The 23,648-nt window shown below is 43.8% G+C and overlaps 1 protein-coding gene across 6 annotated transcripts in view; it reads right to left on the bottom strand.

The window, feature by feature from the left end:
* LOC119978108 (suppressor of tumorigenicity 7 protein homolog) overlaps positions 1-23,648 on the bottom strand; it is a 150,675-nt gene that overhangs the window by 125,760 nt on the left and 1,267 nt on the right. The window lies entirely within an intron of this gene.

Raw genomic sequence — 23,648 nt, 5'->3', positions numbered from 1 at the left:
TCTAACACAGACCAAATATAATGTCACGTCCCTATGAATTAAATATATTAGAAATCTTTCACCCTGATGTGCTTTTTTATCTATTTTTCAGTGTATGTTTATCATGGGATTTGTCTATGTAAACTTGTCACGTTGTAATTACACCCTCCTTCCTGTGATGACACTGTCATATCTGATTTGCATCTCCCAGTTTCTCAGCCTATACTACAGAGAAGCTCCTATACTTCAACCAAATTTCGGTCTCAACTTTCTGATCACTGGCTAACGACTTAACAAAAACATTTTTTTTTTAAATCTCAAATAATACATTAAAATAAGTGCCAATTGTATTGGCTTTAAAAGTGTTGATGCACCCGAGACCAACTCTAAGGCAGCTTCACCTGAAGCATACACTTGGTTTCAGATCCATGAATGCAGCACCATGAAAGAACTGGTCAGAGAACAGAAGGAAGCTTGAAGTATGGGAGGAGAGGTTAAAATACTGAATTCAGAGTGGAACTATAAACAAGAAATGCCGATCAGGAACTGCAAATGACCGGATCTCGCAGTGTCTCGTTTTCTCGGAACAACAGTCCCCTATCGATGTGCAAATCACTCCCTTCGGGATGTTGGCTGATCGTCAAATAGTCTGCAGTATTTTAAGAATGTCAACACTCCCCGAATAAAAGTGAGTCTATTCCCTTCAGATTATATATTGTGGAAATGTTGATGAAATCTAGGGCAGCAAACAGCTTTGCAAACAGGCTGCTTATTTATGTGCTCATCCGAAAGTTTTATTTTATGTCCAAGCAGAAACTGGAGCAGTGGACTAGGTGGAGAAGAGTGCAGGAAGGCAGCCATTATTTTGCCTCAACTATCGGCGGTGGGCCAACCGTTTTATAGTCTTGAACAGGCTTTACACCAGCTGGACGATCACTCTTCAATCCCCACCTCAGGAATGACCCAATCACACCTCAAAAAACCTTTTTGCACCCTCAAGTTGAGAGAACATTAGAAATGGGAGCAGGAGGGGACACATGGCCCCTGGAGCCGACACAGCCATGCATCAAGGATGGCTGATCCTCCCCATCAATTCCACTTTGAAACCCAATCCCCTTGATTCTCTTAGGATCTAAAAATGTTGCAAATCTTGGCCAGTAACATACCCAATGATTATGCATCTGTAACACCTTGAGGTGAGGAACTCCAATTGAAATGTTTTGACCACCGGGTACAAGGCACAAATTACTTCCCATTAAGGAATGAGGAAGTGAAAACGTGAACAGGTTGCCCAATGTCAACAACCTGGGCGGGTTCCTTTTTCTGTCAGACCACAGCCCAATGGCCATGCGCGCCATATAAATATTCTGATCAAACAGCCCAATAATACTTGGTGAAATGTATTTATTTAAAAAATGGGTGTAAAATGGTTGCAGTTTAGGAATGGAGTAATGGCAATCAACAACACAAAGGACATAAGAATTAGGAGGAGGCGGCCAAGCACCCCTTCAACCAGCTCTGTCAATCAACAGGATCATAGATGAGCATCAAGATCAACTTCACTTTCCCACCCTATTCCAAGATCAATTAATTCCCCTAGTGCCCTAAAACATATCGATCTCAGTGGATGAGTATATTCAAGACTGAGTATTTACAACCGCCTGAGGTAAAGAACTGGAATGACCGAGTAATGTTCGTGTCACACAAGCGCCAGGCAATGGCCATCACCAACAAGAGAATCTAACCATCTCCCTTGACATTCAATGGCATTAAAAATATAGAAAATAGGATTAAAGCGAGGATATTCAGCCCTTCGAGACCATTCTGCCATTCATGTGATCTTCCAACTATTGGCCTAATCCTGCCGCTCCCCAATATCCTTTGGTCCCCTCTGCCCCAAGTGCTGCATCAAACAGCTTCTTCAAAACATACAATGTTACAATACCATCGTTGAATCCCCCACTATCAACATCCTGGGGGTTACCACTGACATGAAACTGAACTAGACTAGCCATATAAATACTGTGGCGACGTGGGCAGGTCAGAGGCTGGGAATTCTGTGAAATGTAACACATCTTCTGACTCCCCAAAGCCTGTCCACCACCAACGTGGCAAAAGTCAGTAATGTGATGGAATACTCTCCACTTGCCTGAATCAATGCAGCTCCATCACACAAGAAGCTGGACAACATCCAGGGCAAAGCAACTCACTTGACTGGCACCCCATCCACCACCTTCTATATTCACTCATGCCACCACTGATTTACAGTGGCAGCAGTGTGTACCATCTACAAATAGACAGCAGAAACTCACAGCCCCCTCCAAATCCACATCCTCCAACGCAGAAGGATAAGGGCAACAGATGCATGGGAACACTATAATCCTTTTTTTAATAAATTTTAAAATACCCAATTCATTTTTTCCAATTAAGAGGCAATTTAGCATGGCTAATCCACCTACCCAACACATCTTTGGTTTGTGGGGGTGAGACCCACGCAGGCATGGGGAGAATGTGCAAACTCCACCCGGGGCCAGGATCAAAACCGGGTCCTCGGCACCATGAGACAGCAGTGCTAACCACTGCGCCACCGTGCCGCCCTGGAAAACTAATCTACAGGCTACCCTCCAAGCCATTCACCACCCTGACTTGGAATTATAATGGTTATTCTTTCACTGACGCTGGGTCAAAATCATGGAACTCCCTTCCAAACAGCACTGAGTGTGCCTACACCACATGGACTGCATTGGTTCAAGATGGTAACTCACCACCACCTTCTTTAGGGCAATTAGAGATAGGCAATAAATGCTGGTCTAGCTACTATCCTCTATCTATCTACCCTGTTAAGCCCTGTAAGTATTTCATACATTTCAAAGCGACTACCTCTCATTCTTCTCAACGCCAGAGAAGACAGAATCAATCTCTTGTTGCAGGACAATCCTCTCACTCCAGATAGCAATTGAGTTAACCTTGTTGCATCCTCTCCAAGGAAAGTGCATCCTTCCTCAGTGTAGGAAACCATAACTGAACACAGTACAAGGTGTGACCTCACTAAAGCCGTACTTAATTACAGCAAGACATCATGGGCTGGATTCTCTGATTTTGGGGCTATGTCCAGAGGATACATGCCGTTTTACGTGGGGAAAATCGGCAATGCCCCAGCACAGTCCTCCGCCTGGCATAGTACAACGTACTTTCCCATTCACCTTTGATCATCGACAAATTTGGACATATCATTCCCCTCATCCAGTTCACTGATATAGATTCTAATTAGCGGAGGCTCAAACACTGGTCTTTGCAGCATTCCACTAGTTACACTCTGCCATCCCACAAATGACAAATTTATGCCTATTCTGTTTTCTGACCGATATCCAACACCCAATCCATGAGCTCTAATCTTGTGTAACAGCGTCTTGGGACTGTGCAATTGTTACTCAGAACTTAGAGAAGATTTTAATTTTTATAACTTTTTCTGGGTCACTATTGGTGTAACACAGTCTGACCGATCGGAAGTTTGTCATTTTATTCACATTTCTCAGACAGTTCCCTGTGCTGCGCAATTGCCTTGGGGAATTTTGCACGTCAGGAAGTTTGCAATTGCTGTGCAACCTTACCTGGGAACTTCTGACGGCGATTTCCCCCAGCGCATCTTTGGGGGAAACACCCACCCATATGATGCTGGGGAGCTCAGACGCCCCCACCCATCATTTTAATTTATTGTTCAATTGTTCTACCTAACTGCCCTTAGGAAAATTGATCCTCACATGTCCATGATTGGGTTTGTTAAATTTAACACCCTAGTTTCGGATTTAACCGCATCACTCACAACTGATCATGAAATTCTATATTACAATCACTCTTCCTTAAAGGATCTTCAATTGTGAAGACTACTAATTAACCAGTTCTCCTTACACACTATTAGATCTAAAATAGCCTGTTCCCTAGATGCCTCCTGACATATAGTTCTAGAAAACTGTCTTGACTGCATTCCACAAATACATCTCCAACCATACTTTGGTTCTTTTTTTTAAATTTAGAGTACCCAATTAATTTTTTCCAATTAAGGGGCAATTTAGCGTGTTCAATCCACCTACCTTGCACATCTTTGGGTTGTGGGGGCGAAACCCATGCAAACACAGGGAGAATGTGCAAACTCCAGACGGACAGTGACCCAGAGCCGGGATCGAACCTGGGACCTCAGCGCCGTGAGACTGCAGTGCTAACCTACTGAGCCACCATGCTGCCCTACTTTGGTTCTTCGAAGAATAATGACGATCAAATACTATCAAAACTATGATTGATGTTAGTCTATAAACTACTCCCATAATGTTCTCAGTGCTTTATTTTTTTGTAGCTCCACCTATTCTGATTCTACATCTGAATTAATTTCCATACTCACTGTTGCCTTTATCTCCTCATTTATTATTAGCCCCCTTCTCATTTTGCCGATCTTTCTGAAAAGTCAACTACCCTGGAATTGTTATTTCCCAACCTTGGTAAGTGCACCTCAATAATGGTTAAAATATCGATTCAATTTATCTCTACTTGTGCTATTATATTATCTATCGTGCTATAAATCTTTTATGTTTAACCTGTTAGCTGATCAGTCATAATATAGCAGCTGTATGATGTCATACAAGTCTCTTGGCAAAGACTGCTCTTCCAATGGTTCATCCACTGCAGAACTTGCCATGCCAACCAAGGCAGCTCTGGGTTTCATTCACTTTATTTTAGCTGATCTCAAGTCCGTTGTCAGTAGTTTGGAAGACGACTGGTGCCAGCATCCCTCATTCCGAGGGTGCCCCTCAACCATCACTACAAAACAGATAATCTGGTTATTATTATGTTGCTGTTGTGGGACCTTGTCATGCACAAAATATCTATCAGGTTTTCTACATTACAACAATGAATACGCTTCAAAAATATACTAAAGTGCTTTGAGAAGTCCTGAGGTCTCAGTAAACCTCTCCTACACACACCCTTCGTATGGTCTTAAAATCCTTGCTAAAGGCAATCAAATCTGGACAGAATATTCTAATTGTGGTCTAAACCGGCGCAGACACGATGGGCTTTACTGTGCTGTATGACTCTATAACTCTCTATGGCTAAACATTGATCTATATCAGTTTATTACCTATTTGCTTTTGTCCCCTGTGGCCCTTCTTAGTAAACTTAAGATCTCGTAAGCTAATTAACGTGACACCCAGTTCTAAAGATTGATGTAAAAATGTGTTTTTAAATGAGTATAGTGGAGTGCTTTGCATTCTGTTTTAAATTTATCTTTTAGTTCAATCCACTTTTGGCATGCACCTACCGACAAGTTCATATGTCATCCTAACCCAGTCAGAACTAGATTCGATTTATGCTGTCACCCACACACTCCAGGTCTTATGATATGTCTTTGCAGACTGCTTCATTTTAACTTACCTTCCCTGAAGCACAGTGCTGATGCAATTTTCAATAGAGATTCAGAATGACTTCAGTTAATTATGAGGCATGATTTAGCAGACTCAAGATAAAGTTCGGTGAATGGCACAGGCGAGCTTGCCTGCGCAGGTTGGCTTCTCGCGGGTTGGGGTCCCAGTTCTAAAGGCAGGCCGGATCTATTGACTACCCTCTGCGACCTCAGGATGCCCCCCCCCCCCCCCCCCCCCCCCCACCAACTTCACCTAGCTTACATCTTCCGGGATCCTCGAGCTACCCTTCTCACCCCACCTCTTATGGACAAGGCCTCCCCTCCAACACCCCGGGTCCGACCCCTGGCATGTGCAACCTGGCACCATGGCAGTGCCAGCCTGGAACCCTGATAGTGCCCCAACCTCCCTGGCACCTCAACTCCCCATGAGACCATCCTTCTCTCCCCCACTGTGCCATCACGACTGGTTCATAATTTTGTGACCAGTACCAAAGGGCGCCGAATGGATCATTTAAATATGCATGCCTGGATCTCGCCTAGTGAGAGCGAGATCCAGATCGCGAGAGGCCACGAGATTCAGTTGAACCTCATAAGATGATTCAAACGCTGCGATTCTTGATGAAGGCCTCTCGCGAAATTCAACGGTCTCGTCCTGACATCATATCAGGCGCATCGACGCTGCTGAATCACGCCCATGATATCTGTATACATTCTAGTGGCCTGCTGAATTACCATAATAGTGTCCACTACAGTCTGCAGTTATTGCTGTGGTATAATTCTGTGTGGTACTGCTACAATAGAATTCAGTATTGCAAGGTACTGCTGGCTGTATGTACAATACTTTGTGGCATTATTAAATACTACAGCAGGACAGAAAGAAAACAACTTAGCACCATTCTTAATCTTGGAGAGTCCCAAAGTACCACATAGCCACGGGGACCTTTCAACTGTAGTCACATTTAACACTGCAAGGTTCGATTATACATTCCAGACTAATACTGGAAGCTTGAATCCCTACAGTGCAGAAAGAGACCATTCAGCCCATTGAGTCTGCACTGACCCTCTGAAAGAGCACCCGACCTACGCCCACGGCCCATCCCCGTAACCCCACCTAATATTTGGGCTCTGAGTGGCAATCCAACTAACCTGCACATCTTTGGACTGTGGGAGGAAGCCAGAATACCCGGAGGAAACCCACGCAGACACTGGGATAATATGCAAACTCGACACAGATAGTCAGCCAAGGTTGGAATCTAACCCAATTCCCTGGTGCTGTGAGGCAGCAGTGCTAACCACTGTGCCGCCCAAGTCGTTGCAAAATCTTCCACAGAATTAATTAGAACTTTACAGCACAGACACAGGCCATACAATTCAACAGGCCCACCCAGCTAACCAATTCTATCTAAAAGTGCCCAATCTCTGCTTCTATCTGCACAAACACACTCTAACAGAAAAGGAACTGTTTGTCCATTCGGGAAATCACCCTGATTTCTGTAGCTGCAGTGGCTTTAACATTCCTCCCTTTGGGGAATTCCCTACAAATACTGATACATTCCCAGGGATCCTCTGCCTTAGTCTGCAGAACACAAGTGTTAAAGAAAACCTGAGCATGTATATTGCATTGTTTACATTACATTTCACTAGCAAGGAGCAACAGAATTAACATGCTGGTAAGTCACCAGAAACAGAACAAGCTCAAAATAAAGACTCAAGGTTAGGGCAGCATAGTGGCAATATCATCGAACTAGTAATCCTGAGGCCAAGGATATTCCTTTGCGACTCAGACCCACCAGCAATGTGGTTGACTCAACTGATCTCCTCTTTTCAAGGGCAATTAGGGACAGGCAATTAGAAGCCAGCATCGTCAGCGACACCCACAACCCATGACATAATTTTCTTTCAACCTGTGCTCCTAGCATGAGGGTTGGCCGAATCCCCAACAGACATCACATGATTTCAAGGACCTCTGGGCACCAGGACAGAAACAGCACCTTTCACAGCCTCGGAACATCCCAATTAAGTATTTTTGAAGTGCAGTCACTGTTGCAATGTAGGAAACCCAGCAAGCTCCCACAACAGCAATGATAATGGTCAGATAGCCATTGGTTGACGGATAAATGTTGACCAGAGCAGATGGGAGAAGCCGCTGATCAGTCTGCCAGACAGGGCAGAAGAAACTTTGGTGTAGCGCCTCAAGTCAAAGAAGGCACTCCTCTGGAGCGGGACTTGAAGCCACCTTCTGACACAAAGAGAAAATGCTACCTCTCAGCTACAACTGACACTCGAGATGAAAAGAATGTGTCCTCGTGCAAAAAGAATGGGTACTCATATGTAAAGCTATGAAAAGGCAATCCAGGCCCAGTTTGTAAAGCACATTTCTTACAAGGAAATATACTGCATATAAATAAATGGCAAAATTTGTACAGTTGAACACAACAAGCTCAAGCCACTTTGCCTCTGGGGTGCTAATCTCATTAAACTGCTGTGCAAAGAGGAACAATGAAGAGGCAAACCTCTCCCTGTATACTGCTTTGCGCTTTGGAGCAGCAGAATTGAAGGACCAGTGACTTCTGCTGGGCCATATCTCCAAAGTCCAGACTCCAGAATCTTGGAGTAAGGCAAGATGAGCAGTGTGAGTCAGGTTAGCACCACAGTGTTCTACCCATATACATATACTTGGCAACAATACTGGCAGATTTACTCCCTCTGTAAATACCAGGCCTGGCACACCACATTCCTGAGATACTTAACTTCCTCTGCCACACTATGTTTGAATTCATAGAATTCCTGCAGTGCAGAAGGAGGCCATTTGGCCCATCGAGTCTGCACCAACCCTTTGAAAGAGCACCATACCCAGGCCCACACCCCGCCCTATCTCCGTAACCCCACCTAACCCAACCGGCATATCTTTGGATACTAAGAGGCAATTTATTTAAACACAGCCAAGCCATCTAACCTGCACATCTTTGGATCGGGAGGGGAAACCGGAGCACCCGGAGGAAACCCACGCAGACATGGGGAGAATATGCAAATTCCACACAGTCACCCAAGGCCAGAATTGAACTTGGGTCCCTGGCACCGTGAGGCAGTAGTGCTAACCACTGTGCCACCGTGCAGCCCACGAGGATGCCTAATTGGAGAAAATCACACATGCAAAGTCCATTGCACACGCAATATGCCTCATTAGTTAAATTGGTCAAAAAAAGTATTTTTTCCTCGCTCCTAGCCCAATCTTTCTTTCCCTTTATTTACTTCTCATCCAGTACCTGGTTTCATTCATCCAGCTGCTCTGACTCACCCTCTTTTTCATCATTCCTCGTGTTTCTTTATCAGTTAAGGAGAGACTGTGGGAGCCACCTTCCCAGATGCCCTGTTCCCCATTCAGATTTCCATCAAGTTATCACACAAAGTGCATGCAAGTTGAAGGATGCAGGAAATGTCATATTCTCCACCAACATCTAGTCCATTTTGTTTGAAACTAAATTGAGTAGCAGCAGAAGGGAGCTACACTTTAAACTAGTGAATGGGCAAATATTGGAAAGTTGTTCTTCACAGAGGGGATCAATACTTGGAATGAATTGCCAGATACAGTAATGAATGGGAGAACAGTGGACCATTAAACACAATCAATGCTCCAATTGAATTTTAGGCTCTTTCTAGATAGTTGAATTGATGGGCCAAATTATCTTCATAATCTGTAACTGTCTTTGACATTGCACGTCACAATGATAAAAACGAGTTGTTGACCGATCATGAACAATCTATTGCATTAGATTATGCTGATACTAGGATTGTGTGATGCAAAAAAAGAATCATGGAGTTTACAGCACAGAAAGAAGCCTTTGAGCACATTGTGTCCATGCCGGACATCAAGCACTGATTTATTCTAATCCTATTTTCCAGCACATGGCCCATGACCTTGTACGCTATGGCATTTCAAATGCTCATTAAATGTTGTGAGGGTTCCTGCCTCTACCATCCTTTCAGACAGTGAGTTCCAGATTCCCCCACCTTCTGGGTGAAAAGGTTTTTCCTCATCTCCTATGAACATTCTGCCCATTACCTTAAATCTATGCCCCCGGATTATTGACCCCTCCACCAAGGGGAAAAGTTCCTTCCTGTCCACCCTATCTAAGCCCCTCAAAATTTTGTACACCTCAATCAGGTGCCCCCTCAGCCTTCTCTGCTCCAAGGAAAACAACCCCAACCTAACCAGTCTCTCTTGATAGCTAAAACACTCCAGCCCAGCAACCATCTTGGTGAATATCCTCCGCACCATCTCGAGTACAATTACTCCCTTCCTATAGCGTGCCAACCAGAACTGCACAGTACTCTCGCAGTGGCCTAACCAGCGTTTTATACAGCTCTATCATAACCTTGGTATGCCAATCCTGCCAGTGGATTTGCAGGATTTTGCAGAGGCAGCATTGGTGATATCTCTCCAAGGATTTGAGGTGTTTGCTGTACATTGGCCATGTTTCCAATGCATGCAGGAAAGTGGGGATCACAGATGCTCTATAGACCATGAGCTTGGTGCTGGGTTTGAGGTCTCGGTCATCGAATACTCTGTTCTTCAGGCTTTCGAAAACTGCACTGGCACATTGAATGTCTGCTCGCAATGAGAGGGGGCTCCCAGGGAAATGATCCACGTTGTCCAGGGGCTCACCGTGGATCTCGATGGTTGGGGGCAGTTGTGTGTGGCGGGAGTGAGCTGATAGAGAATCTTTGTTTTCCAGATGTTTAGTCTGAGGCCCATTCTCTCATAAGCCTCGGTGAATGTGTTGATGATGGCTTGTTGGTCAGCCTCTGAATGTGCACACAGACAAGTGTCATCTGCGTATTGTAGCTCAATGACAAGTGGTTGGGATGGTCTTGGTTCTGGCCTGGAGACTTCAGAGGTTGAACAATTTCCTGTTTGTCTGGTAGGTTAGCTCCGCTCCAGCGTAGAGCTTCAGGATGACGGGGTGGAGTGTTGCTGCAAGGAAGATAGAGAAAAGCACTGGTGCAAAGATACAGCCCTGTTTGACCCCAGCTTGTGCACGTATTGGGTCTGTGGTGGTTCCGTTGGTGAGGATCACAGCTTGCAGGTCATCGTGTATTTATATAACGTGCATTCATATAACTCCTTCGATTACATCTAGGCATCCCAAAGCACTTTACAACTAACAAAGTACTTATGAAATGTAATTTTGGTTGTAATGTAAATAAGACATTCTGAATTCTCCCTGTGTACCCGAACAGGTGCCGGAATGTGGCGACTAGGGGTTTTTTCACAGTAACTTCATTGCAGTGTTAATGTAAGCCTACTTGTGACAATAAAAAGATTATTATTATTAATGTAGGAAAGGCAGTCGTCAATTTGCACATATCAAGCTACCAAAAACTGCAACATGATGACGCCCGTAAATATGATGTTAATTGAAGGCCATTATTGGATGTGGCAACAAGGAGAACTTCTTGCATGGAATAGTGAAAATAGAACTTTTACATCCACCTGAGAGAGCACACAGTCTTGGTTTAAGGTATCATCAGAAAGACAGCATGTTCAAGTTTGGGCAGTGCAGCACCCTTTCAGTTGCTGCACCAAGTGTCAGCCTAAATTTTGTGCTCAAGTCTTTGGATTGGGACCTGGGTCCACACCTTTTGTCTCAAGACGACAGTATTGCCCACTGAGCCATGGCTGACGGAAACCCATCCTTCCCTGGGATTTCAAACTATTATTTTTCCAGTAATAATTACAGATCACTCAATAAATTGGAAAGATTATTACCTCCGTGTTCTTGAACTTACATGTACACACACCATGGAGTTGGTCAAGCAGTTTAATTTGTTTTAAAACATCAGTGACTCACAAAGTCATTGTGTGTAGTGACAGTAACAATATAAATAGAGACATAAATAATTGCTTACGCAAGAATAAGCAGCATTAAACGGAGTGCAGGTGGCTGTTATCAACGACTCGAGACTTCCTGGCCCAGAATATGTTGTTGACTCTTCTCTACAATGAGGCTTTGGCTCAATAACTGTTACTGGGTATCTTTTTATTACATTGCAGGGCTAGTATGAAATTCTAACTGGAGATCAAACATTCTATATTAAATATACTTGTGAGGTGTAGATGTCACTGGCGCTCAGGAATTCATCGATTGAACTTATGCGGGAGGGTGGAGTACATCAGCAACATATGATCACTGCACACATTTTTAATTTTCCCTGTGCTAGACAAAGGTTTGACAAGCAGCAATGCAAGCGAGAGCAAGCCAGGATGTGGGGTAGTGGAGTGGGGGCATGGATGAGTGCTTAGTTCACATGTGACAAGAACAATTCTGACGTGTAAACACATGTCATTGGGCACAGTAATATTTTCTCTCTGCAATGGGGTATCTTCGACAGCTTGCAGAAGAACCATCTCTTTAGGTGATACACCAGTCAGTGCCACCTGATTTATATTAATGTTGTTAGGTGTCCAAAATAAGCTCCCCGTTTCCTGATCAAAGTGCCAATTTTAATGAGTGGCAATGAGTTTCAGAAACTAAAACTTTAGCCTAGTCCTGGCAAATGGTTACGGTCATTTTGTTTGCTGATATTAAATGCAATGGGAAATAGGCTCACGTACTCACTCTGGAATATATGACAAAAGGAAAACCTAGCTGTCTTGCCGAGCAGTCCAAAAAGTCTGTCCCTCTACCAAATTATTACGAACAGACATGTGAAGAGGCAGCTTTGTGACACAAGAGAATTATTGTGACATTTCAGCAGTTACTGCATAATATGCACAAAATCAAGAATATGCCACGGGCATCTACAAAACCAGAAACTTCAGAAACCAAAATGGCTGGACACATTCAAAAGTCTGAAAAATGCAAGTGACTTGTGACCTGCTAGCAATGGAGGTGCCGAATAAGAGTGTCAACCAACAGTGACAGTTTTTTTAAATACATTTAGTGTATCCAATTCTTTTTTTTCCCGAATTAAGGGGCAATTTAGCATGGCCAATCAACCTACCCTGCTCATGGGGCAGCACGGTGGCCTAGTGGTTAGCACAACCGCCTCACGGCGCTGAGGTCCCAGGTTCGATCCCGGCTCTGGATCACTGTCCGTGTGGAGTTTGCACATTCTCCCCGTGTCTGCGTGGGTTTCGCCCCCACAACCCAAAAATGTGCAGAGTAGGTGGATTGGCCACGCTAAATTGCCCCTTAATAGAAAAAATAATTGGGTAATCTAAATTTATAAAAAAAAAACCTACCCTGCTCATCTTTTGGGTTGTGAGGGTGAGACCCACAGGCACGGGAAGAATGTGCAAACTCCACACGGACAGTGACCCAGGTCCAGGATCGAACCCGGGTCCTCAGCGCCGTGAGGCAGCAGTGCTAACCACTATGCCACCATGCCGCCGATCAACAGTTTTGGTCGTTGTTTAAACTACCATCACGCAGGTGTTCTGTGCAGCTGCTTTTATAAAATCATAGAATGATACACCACAGAAGGACAACATCTGACTCATCGCACCTCTTTGAAAAAGCTATCAAATTAGTTCCAATCAATTGCCCTTGCATTACAGCTGCAAAATTTCCCCCTTGACGATTTATTCAATTCCCAAAAAAGCTTATAGTTGAATCAGCTTCCACCAGACTTTCAGCTGGTGTATTCCAGATCAAAACTCACTTCTGTAAATGTTTCACGTTTCCTCTGGTTCGCTCGTCACTTACCTTAAATTTGTGTCCTCTGGTGTTGACTATTTTGACATCAGAGACACCTTCTTTATTCAATCTCACCGTAATCTCCTCTGCTGTGTGGAGAACAACCCCAGAATCTCCAGTCTATCCACAAAACTGAATTCCTGGTACAGCAATCCAAGGACAACATGCACACAGCTGCATCGACAAATATAAACAGCCTCTTCCAGTAGTAGCAGAATCCTACTTTTTTATGCCTACCAGACAATGCTTTCCCAGGACTCACACCCTACCCTAGAATACCAACCTCCCTATAGTTTCTCCCCCAATTCCCTCTTCAAGTACATCTTATCCACTTCCTGCTTCCTCAACAGCATTCCCACTGAACACCCAACATCCCTTCCTGGCACCCATGATAGCTGACATTGTAAATGGTTCCCAATCTGTGGGTACCATCCTCCTCCACGTTGGAAAACTTCATTCTCGCCACTTCCTGAATAACTTACCCTGGGCCTTTCTGTCCTTCTGAACAGCCAACTCAGCTTCAGTCTCCAAAGACTTTCAACATACTGTCACCTCTCAGATCTGTGTTTTACCTGTCCTATAACTCCCTATTTGGATTTCCCAGCTTTCCTGTGGAAGGCACTACATATGCATGCTGCTTTTAAAGTTAACAAGCACTCAAAAAAGAAACGGTGGCACAGTGGTTAGCACTGCTGCCTCACAGCACCAGGGATCTGGGTTTAATTCTGACCTTGGGTGACTGTCAGTGTGGGGTTTGCATATTCTTCCCGCGTCTGCATGGGTTTCCTCTGGGTGCTCCGACTTTCCTCCCACAGACCAAAGATGTGCAGGTTAGGTCAGGATACAGGGATAGGACAGGGGAGTAGGCCTAGTTAGGGTTCTCTTTCAGAGGGTTGATGCAGACTCGATGGGCTAAATGGCCTCCTTCTGCATTGTAGCGATTCTATGAAAACTAGCTCAGCAAGTGAAGGTGCAGAATTTGGCTTTAGACTGTTGGTTATGACCAGCGGTTAGAGTGACATACACAGACAACCACAGCTCTACAAAACAGCTCCAATTGCAAAGAGCTCACCTCCCGTCTTGCAGAAATAGTATGATAAGCATAGATGAAATCTGAGAAATAACAAATGGACTATAGTTCAAAGTAACTTATGTAGTCTGTATCCTAACAAACGGACATAGAGAATGTGTGTGTGTGTGGGGCGGGGGGGGGGGGTGGTTAAATCCCAGGCATTCCAACATCACAACAATATCACAGGATTACCATCATCATGTAACCTAATTAAGAAATGGAGGAGGCCACTGTTACAACCAGATGACTGTGGACAACATCCATTTACTTCTGTAATCATTTTACTTAAAATCAATACAAATTCTTTGCTGTCTCTGGAGGCCATTATTTTTTTTATCTCCTATGGCTATAATCGCTGTCAATTAATTTCTAGTGTGTGATTATAAAACATTGCAGAGTTTCTGTAATGCAACTACTAAAGTATGACTGTGCGGTAAGGTAATTATCAGTACACCAGAGGTCATTGTGCTGCGGCCTTTGTCTACCTAATGCTGTTGGTTATAAGTGATCATAAAACTTATATAAACTGCGCTTATTTTGAACATGGTCGAAGAAGTCTGCTCCCCACATGCGTAATAAAACCACTTGAACATTGCATCTGGACTTAGTCAACGTTTTATGTCAGTATGTCCGTCTGGACCTTAAAGTTCTAACAAATTTTGTTCTCCATCCACCCCACCTTTCAGATAGTGATATACTCAGTTCTGAGAAACATAAGTGTTAGTGAGTAGCTGAAGGAAACCAGTATTAGTAGAGAAATTATTTGGGGGAAATTAATGGGATTGAAGGCGAATAAATCTCCAGGGCTTGATAATCTTCATCCCAAAGTAGTTAAGGAAGTGGCCCTAGAAATAGTAGATCCATTGATGGTCATTTTCCAAAATTCTTTGGACTCTGGAATGGTTCCTACAAATTGAAGGGCAGCTAATGTAACCCCGCTATTCAAAAAAAGGAGGTAGAGAGAGAATAGGGAACTATAGACCAGTGAGCCTAACGTGGGTAGTAGGGAAGTTGCTGGAAGTCCATTATCAAGGATTTCATAGCACAGCATTTGGAAAGCAGTGGTATATTCAGACAAAGTCAGCATGGATTTACAAAAGGGAAATCATGCTTAACAAATCTACTGGAATTCTTTGGTGATGTAGAGTTGGCCAGGGAGATGCGGTTTCTTTAGACTTTCAGAAGGCTTTTTACAAGGTCTCACATAGATTACTATGTAAAGTTAAAACGCAGAGGATTACAGATAGCGTCTTGAGATGGATAGAAAGCTGGTTAGCAGACAAAACGCAAAAAGATGGAGTAAATGGCACTTTTTCCGATTGGCAGGCAGTGACTAGTGGGGTATCGCAAGAATATGTACTAGGACCCCAACTGTTCACATTATAAATTAATGATTTTGGCAAGGGAATTCAATGTAGTATCTCCCAATTTGCAGATCATACAAAATTGGGGGAGGGGGAGTTGTGAGGAGGATGCAGAGATGCTTCAGTGTGATTTGACCAGTCTGAGTGAGTGGGCATATGCATGGTAGATACAATATAATGTGGAGAAATATGAGGTTATTCACTTTGGTAGCAATACTAGGAAAGCAGATTATTATTTGAATGGGTGCAAATTGAGAGAGGCGGATACTCAGCTCAACGAGACCTTGTTGTCCTTGTGCATCAATCGCTAAAAGCACACAGGTACAGCAGGCAGTAAAGAAGGCAAACGGTTATTTTTTTAAATTAAATTTAGTGTACCCAATTCATTTTTTCCAATTTGGGGCAATTTAGCATGGCCAATCCACCTACTGTGTACATCTATCTTTGGGTTGTGGGGCGAAACCCATGCAAATGCAGGGAGAATGTGCAAACTCCACACGGACAGTGACCCAGAACCAGGATCGAACCTGGGACCTCGGCGCAGTGAGGCAGCAGGGCTAACCCACTGCACCACCATGCTGCCCTGGCAAACGGTTACATTAGCCTTCATAGGAGAGGATTTGAGTATTGGAATAGGGGTGTTTTTCTGAAATTGTATAGGGCATTGGTGAGGCCACCCTTGGAGTATTGTGTGCAGTTTTGATGTCCTTATCTGTTCTTGCAATGGAGGAAGTGCAGTGAAGGTTTACCAGGCTGATTCCTGGGATGGCGAAACTGTCATACAAGGAGAGACTAAGTCCATTAGGATTATATTAATTAGAGTTTAGAAGAGTGAGAGGAAATCTCATAGAAACTTATAAAATTCTAACAGGATCAGACAGGACAGATTCAGAAAGAACGTTCCCGATAGTGGGGGAGTCCAGAACTAGGGGCCATAGGGGGCAAATCTTTTCGGACCGAGGTGAGGAGAGATTTCTTCATTCAGACTGGTGAATTCTGTGGCATTCACTACCACAAAAAGTAGTTGAAGCCAAAACCATGTGTAATTTCAAGAAGGAATTATATAAAGCTCTTGCGGCTGAAGGGCTTGGGAGGGGGGGGGGGGGGAAACATAGAACATACAGTGCAGAAGGAGGCCATTCGGCCCATCGAGTCTGCACCGACCCATTTAAGCCCTCGCTTCCATCCTATCCCCGTAACCCAATAACCCCTCCTAACCTTTTGGTCACTAAGGGCAATTTGTCATGGCCAATCCACCTAACCTGCACGCCTTTGGACTGTGGGAGGAAACTGGAGCACCCAGAGGAAACGCACGCAGACACGGGGAGACCATGCAGACTCCGCACAGGCAGTGACCCAGCGGGGAATCGAACCTGGGACCCGGGCGCTGTGAAGCCTCAGTGCTATCCACTTGTGCTACCATGCTGCCCAAATGAACTTAATAATTAGCCATGATCAGGATGAATGGCGGAGCAGGCTTGAAGGGCCAAATTGCCTTCCCCTGCTTAAATTTCTGTTTCTATGTACATCCAGTAATGGCTAGTTTTCACTGTTGCATCTGTTACCTCGATGAGGAATTCTAGAAGTACTAATTCAGCAGCTAATCAGTAACAAATCCGAAAATCAAAAGAAAACCTTCACACAGCTCAACTGAACAGGAGTAATCCGTAACATGTCTGCAATCAAACTAAAAGCCAAAAGTATAGATCGGATAAATCTACAACATACCCACTTGTACAAGGTGCGGTTTCGCAGGCTCTTTTGTGCTCCCAGAAAACAGCAGGGTCAAATTATTGGACTGTAGTGTCTCCCGTCTCAAGCGGCACCCTTTCACTGTCTTCACTCAATACACTGAATAGAAAAACTGCAAGGGCAGAATGGAAAGTTTAAAATTCTGCACTTGTTGAAATGCAGCAAGGTAAGTTGCAGTTAAAACTGGTCATGATGCAGGGTAAACCCGGTTTCCCCCAATATATCTCACCTCTCAAGTTCAAAGCAGCAGCATCTACTCCATTGCTATAACATTTCCAAACTTCTATCATAACTTTGCTCTCAGGTCATATTATGAAGTCAAATCTACCTTAACGGTGAGGGTGGAGGTCGGAAACGTCCCAACACCCGATGTGCCTAGGAACTTTTGCGCATGCACAGGCCCTTTTACTTCCCATGTAAACTTCCCACTGTAAACGCATGTTCTCCTTCCCTGAAAGCAGTGTTGCAATGCCAGCGCTTGTGCACAGGTATAACTATATAACAGTAAAGTTTACATAGGTCATTCCCACTACAAATGTAGACCCAATAATTTATTGTGGAAATATCATAAGGACTGAACCAATGACTTTAAAATAGGGTCAGAATTGCATCTGTGCACGGGTCTGATTACTCCCACCTTCTAACCCTGCTTCAACTAAGTCCCTTGATCTGAACTCCAATCATGAGAGATATATCATATAAAACAAGAGATGAGCATGCAAAGCTCTGATGTGGAGATGCCGGCGTTGGACTGGGGTGAGCACAGTAAGAAGTCTTACAACACCAGGTTAAAGTCCAACAGGTTTGTTTCAAACACGAGCTTTCGGAGCACGGCTCCTTCTTCAGGTGAATTCACCTGAAGAAGGAGCCGTGCTCCGAAAGCTCGTGTTTGAAACAAACCTGTTGGACTTTAACCTGGTGTTGTAAGACTTCTTACCATGCAAAGCTCAGCATTCAGCTGATCCATCGAATCTGAACAATGCAGAAGGAGGCCATTCGGATATTCGAGTCAGCATGCTGATAGAGCACTGTACCTAGGCCCATTGCCTCACATTACGCCCATAAGCCTGTGCATTGATCATGGTCTACCCACCTAACCTGCATATTTTTGGACAATAGAGGAAACAAGAGCACCCAGGGGAAACCCACGCAGAAACCGGGGGGGGTGGGCATGCAAACTCCACACAGTCACCCAAGGCCAGAATCGAACTCGGATTCCTGGCACTGAGGCAGAAATGTTAACCACTGTGGCACTACGCCACCCATTCTTTGACGAAAGAGCACCCTACCTAGGCCGCTCCCCCCATCATATCCCTCTAACCCCACCTAACCTGCACATCTTTGGACCCGAAGGGGCAATTTAGCATGGCCAATCCACCTAACTTGGACATCTTTGGATCCGATGGGGCAATTTAGCATGGCCAATCCACCTAACCTGCACATCTTTGGACCCGAAGGGGCAATTTAGCGTGGTGAATCCACCTAATCAGCACATCTTTGGACTGTGGGAGCACCCGGAGGAAACCCACTGAAGATGGCGTCTTCTCTTTAGTACCTTGAGTATGGATGCATTTATTCATCAAAAACCTTTTTGGACTGTGTGCACCTTCAGCTACCTCTGTCCTACGCTTTAAATCTTTCCACCTCGGTCATATCCATTAAGGCACTCCTTAAACCAACATCTTTCACCCAAGATTTTGGTCACTCATCCGAATATCTCCTTATGTGGTTCAACGTCAAATTTTATTTGACAATGTTCTAAATGTTTTGCTGCATTAAAGGGCTACATAAATGCAACTTGTAGCAGCAGATTTATTAAGATGCTGTATGCTATCTGCTGATCCAATGCTTTTAACCTATTTATTAATTTAGCACAATTCCCTTCAACCTCATTGTATGTCACAATTAGTACATCAAGAAGCTTTGGACTTCAATCATATTCAACTCCAATCCTGCCCCAGTTTAACCAATAGTTTTTTAAAATCCTGCCACACTCCTCAATGTAGAAGATTTCGTCCAGCATCTGTTCTGAAATCACAAAATTCCACCGCTCAAATTTAGCTAAACGGTTCACATTTACAAAATCATTTACAAAGTCCCGAAAGACGTGAGTGTTAGGTGAATTGGACATTCTGAATTCTCCCTCTGTGTACAAGAATACGGCGCTGTAGTGTGGCGACTCGGGGATTTTAACAGTAACTTCATTGCAGTGTTAATGTAAGCCTACTTGTGACACTAATAAAGATTATTATAAAATCTGACAGTACTCCCCGAACACTGACATATACTGATGATTCTGGTCAGAGTTGGCCCTCCACTGTTCCGTGGAGGGTGGCCATGCTCACACTATTGTAGCCTGTCGGTGACGCACTAAATTCTGACAAGCATCTGACAAATAGGGTCATCAGAATGTCTAACCACAGCTATTAAGTATTGCTCAGGCCTGTGGGGTGGGGTCATTCATCCTATGACAAGAAGAATGTGAATTACCTGAGCCAGAGGCAGGTGTGTGTTGGCGAATCGTGAGGGTGATAGCAGCTTGTATCTGGTCCATAACCCACCATACACTATGTTTATGTCACTGTAGACAAGGGGAGCAAGCAAGGGGAAAAATATGTCTCAATAAAAGACTAGGGATGGGGAAGTGAGGGTGGAATTGGAAGGAGTAACAATCGCCCTTGAACTACCATATCAGGGTTAGCTTTCAGAAATCGTTTCACAGCCTATCTACTCACATGGATTTTGCGTGGCACCAGCTGCTCTAAAAAAATGGGGAGGGAATACCTTTCACAATAAAACAAACATGATATCAAACACAAGTAATGAAAAAGCTGGTCCTTACAATTCACTGCAAGCTTCAGCAAGCATCTTGCGAAACAAAACCATCTTGTAACTGCTATTATCAACTGAACTGGATCATTTAGTAATAACACACTTCGCACTTCTTCTTTCTTAACTCAGTGGAGGCAAAATACAATTTTGCAAACATTTGTCAGATCTTGCAACATTTGTCAGGGGTCTTATAATTAATCAAAATACCGAAAACTAGCTGTGTCTCCAGTCAATCTCAGTAAAAAACAATGCTGAGTGCAGCTACAGCATCAACAATCTGCTAATATTTTGTAATACAACAACTGTTCTATATTTTCAATGATTGAGAAATACTGCCATCGTATGATAGTGTCACAGAATACAGTAACACTACATGCTGTTAACTGTAGCATGCTATCCAGTCCTACTGTAAGTTACCTGTACACTGTAGAGAAGAACTGTACATTATTATAATCTAAGCAATTACAAAATTATCGAGCCTCTAATATGTCCTGAGGGAGAGCAGAATAGAAAACAATTCCCTATCTGCCTAAAACACAGAATTTTAATAAAATCTCACACATACACCACATGCCCCAAGTATCGCTCCAATAAGCATGTGCAGAAAGTCACCAGCAAGCTAACTGGGATGAAGTGTTTAATTTATAGTAATAATAATAATCTTTATTAGTGTTACAAGCAGGCTTACATTAACACTGCAATGAAGTTACTGCAAAAATCCCCTAGTCGCCACACTCTGGCACCTGTTCGGATACACAGAAGGAGAATTCAGAATGTCCAATTCACCTAACAAGCACATCTTTCGGGACTTGTTAGAGGAAACTGGAGCACTCGGAGGAAACCCACGCAGACATGGGGAGAACGTGCAGACTCCGCACAGACTGTGACCCAAGCCGGGAACTAAACCCAGGTCCATGGCGCTGTGAAGCTACAGTGCTAACCACCTTGCTACTATGCCGCTCAAACCATCATTGCAGTGGTCAGAAGAATGTGAGAATGTAGGCAACTAAATTAAAGAAGCTTTACTGAAGTCAGAGCTGTTGGTTCATTATAATCCAAGAATTAAGTTGCAATTAGCTTGCGATGGTTCACCCTATGGAGTTGGTGCAGTCGTCTCGCACATTATTCCTTCAGGGGGGGATAGATCAATTAGCATTTGCTTCACGCACTCTTACTAGCACAGAAAAGAATTACACTCATCTCGGCAAAGAAAGTTCCACAGTTCCCTTTATGGCCGTCATTTTACTCTTTTGACAGATCATCGACCCTTGACTGCAATCTTTGTGCTGCATAAAGGTTTACCTTCTTTGGCAGCTAGTAGATTGCAACGATGGTCATTGATATTGTTGGAAGGAAGTTTTACTGATGAGGCAGCTGAAAACGATTGGACCTACGACACGACCCTGAGGAACTCCTGCAGTAATGTCCCGGGACTAAGATTTTTTTTTTTTAAATTTAGATTACCCAATTATTTTTTCCAATTAAGGGGCAATTTAGCGTGGCCAATCCACCTAATGTGCACATTTTTGGGTTATGGGGGCGAAACCCACGCAGACACGGGGAGAATGTGCAAACTCCACACGGACAGTGACCCAGAGCCGGGATCGAACCTGGGACCTCAGCGCCGTGAGGCGGTTGTGCTAACCACTAGGCCACCGTGCTGCCCATCCCCCGGGACTAAGGTAACTGACTTCCAACAACCTCACCCATCTTCTTTTGTGTAAGGTGTAACTCCAACCAGTGGAGAGTTTTCCCCCCCGATTCCCATTGACTCCAGTTTTGCTAGGGCTCCTTGATGCCATACTTTCACCCAAAGATATGCAGGGAAAGTGGATTGGCCACACTGAATTGCCCTTAATTGGAAAAGAAGTTGCATACTCTAAATTATGATTTGTTTTTAAATGCACCTACCCTGCACATCTTTGGGTTGTGGGGGTGAGACCCTCACAAACACGGGGAGAATGTGCAAACTCCACACAGACAGTGACCCAGGGCCAGGATCAAACCCCGGTCCTCGGCACCATGAGGAAGCAGTGCTAACCACTGCACCACCATGCCGCCTTAGTTATGTTCCTTTTCAACTGTAAATACTGAGGCAATGTAATTGTTCAATATGTCTGCCAATCCGCATTATCACTGACAATATCTCAATTTTCAGCTTTTACTGGCCTACATTGCTCTTGACCACCTGCTTCCCTTTAGATAACTATAAAATATCTTCCTATTGATTTTGACGTCCCTTGCAAGTTTCATTTCATAATCCCTTCTAGTCGCCCTTATATATTGCTTTGTGACCTTGGTCTTTGCATGTATCCCATTCATCCGGATCTGCGCTATTTCTTGCATTTTTGTAAGCCCTTTCTTTTAGTTTTATGCTGCCCCTAACCTCTTTAGTTGTCCATGGCTGCTTCTTTTGTGAAGCTGAGCCTTTTCCTCTCAGGGGTAGACACTTGCTCTGAATTTCATTCAATGCTGCTTTAAATATTCTCCACTAGTCTTCAGTCGTTTGACCTATTAACAGATCTTCCCAGTTTACCGTCTGACTCATCCCATTGAAGTCAGCTTGACCCAAGTCTAAAATTCTAGTGTCTGAAATGTGCTTTTCACTTTCAAACACTACACTGAATTCAACCATGTTATGATCACTATTCAATCAATATTCAGGCACATTTAGGCTACTAACTAAATTGGGCTCATTACTCAGAACAAAATCTAATATTGCCAGTCCCCTTGTTGCATCCAGAACATATTGTTGCAGGATATCCCGGACACATTCCAGAAATTCACTACCTTTCTGACAGGTGACTCCCCCAATCTATGTTTAAGTTGAAACCCCCCTGCCTTTGCTACACACTTGCCTAATTTCTACAATCTAGCACCTCAGAACTACCAGAGAGGCGATACACAACACCCATCATAGTTTTAGATCCTTTTTTGTTCCTCAGTTCCACCCATATGGTCTTCATTGGATGCTTCACCTCGTTATACCCTCCCTCACCATTGAAGTGATGGTATTTCTGATCAGTAAGGTTACTCCACCCCCTCTGCCATCTTCCCTATCCTTCCAGTAAATTTTATAACAGGGTATTTAGTTTCCAATCCCGACCATCCTGCAGCCATATCTCTGTAATAGGTACTACATCACGGCCCTCAACTTGAATTTGCGCCTGCAGCTCACCTAGTTTATTCCATACACTCCTTGCATTTGTCAGCATGTTAATCAATCAAAATCCACATAAACACCAGCAGATCACCTACAGATATAGGAAGCCATGTATTAAATATCCTTACAGGCAGCAGCTCATGGCATCACATTAACAGGTGCTAATTAAACAGACGCAGCATCTGTCAGAGCACACTTGCTAAAATCTTTGGGTACAGTTACTCTCAAATTAACTGAAATGGCTTGTCAAAAAAATCTAAGGGAATGGTGAGCAGAGCAACATTAAATAAAGAGAATAGTGTATCACGATCCAATACCACAAGTGACTGACCAGGAATCCATAAAGTTGTGCATCTGCTAAGTAAAAATGAGA

This window comes from Scyliorhinus canicula, chromosome 15, assembly GCF_902713615.1.
Source record: "Scyliorhinus canicula chromosome 15, sScyCan1.1, whole genome shotgun sequence".
Lineage (NCBI taxonomy): Eukaryota > Metazoa > Chordata > Chondrichthyes > Carcharhiniformes > Scyliorhinidae > Scyliorhinus > Scyliorhinus canicula.
Note: the sequence above shows the minus strand (reverse complement) of the source record. Positions and strands in the feature narration are given on the sequence as shown.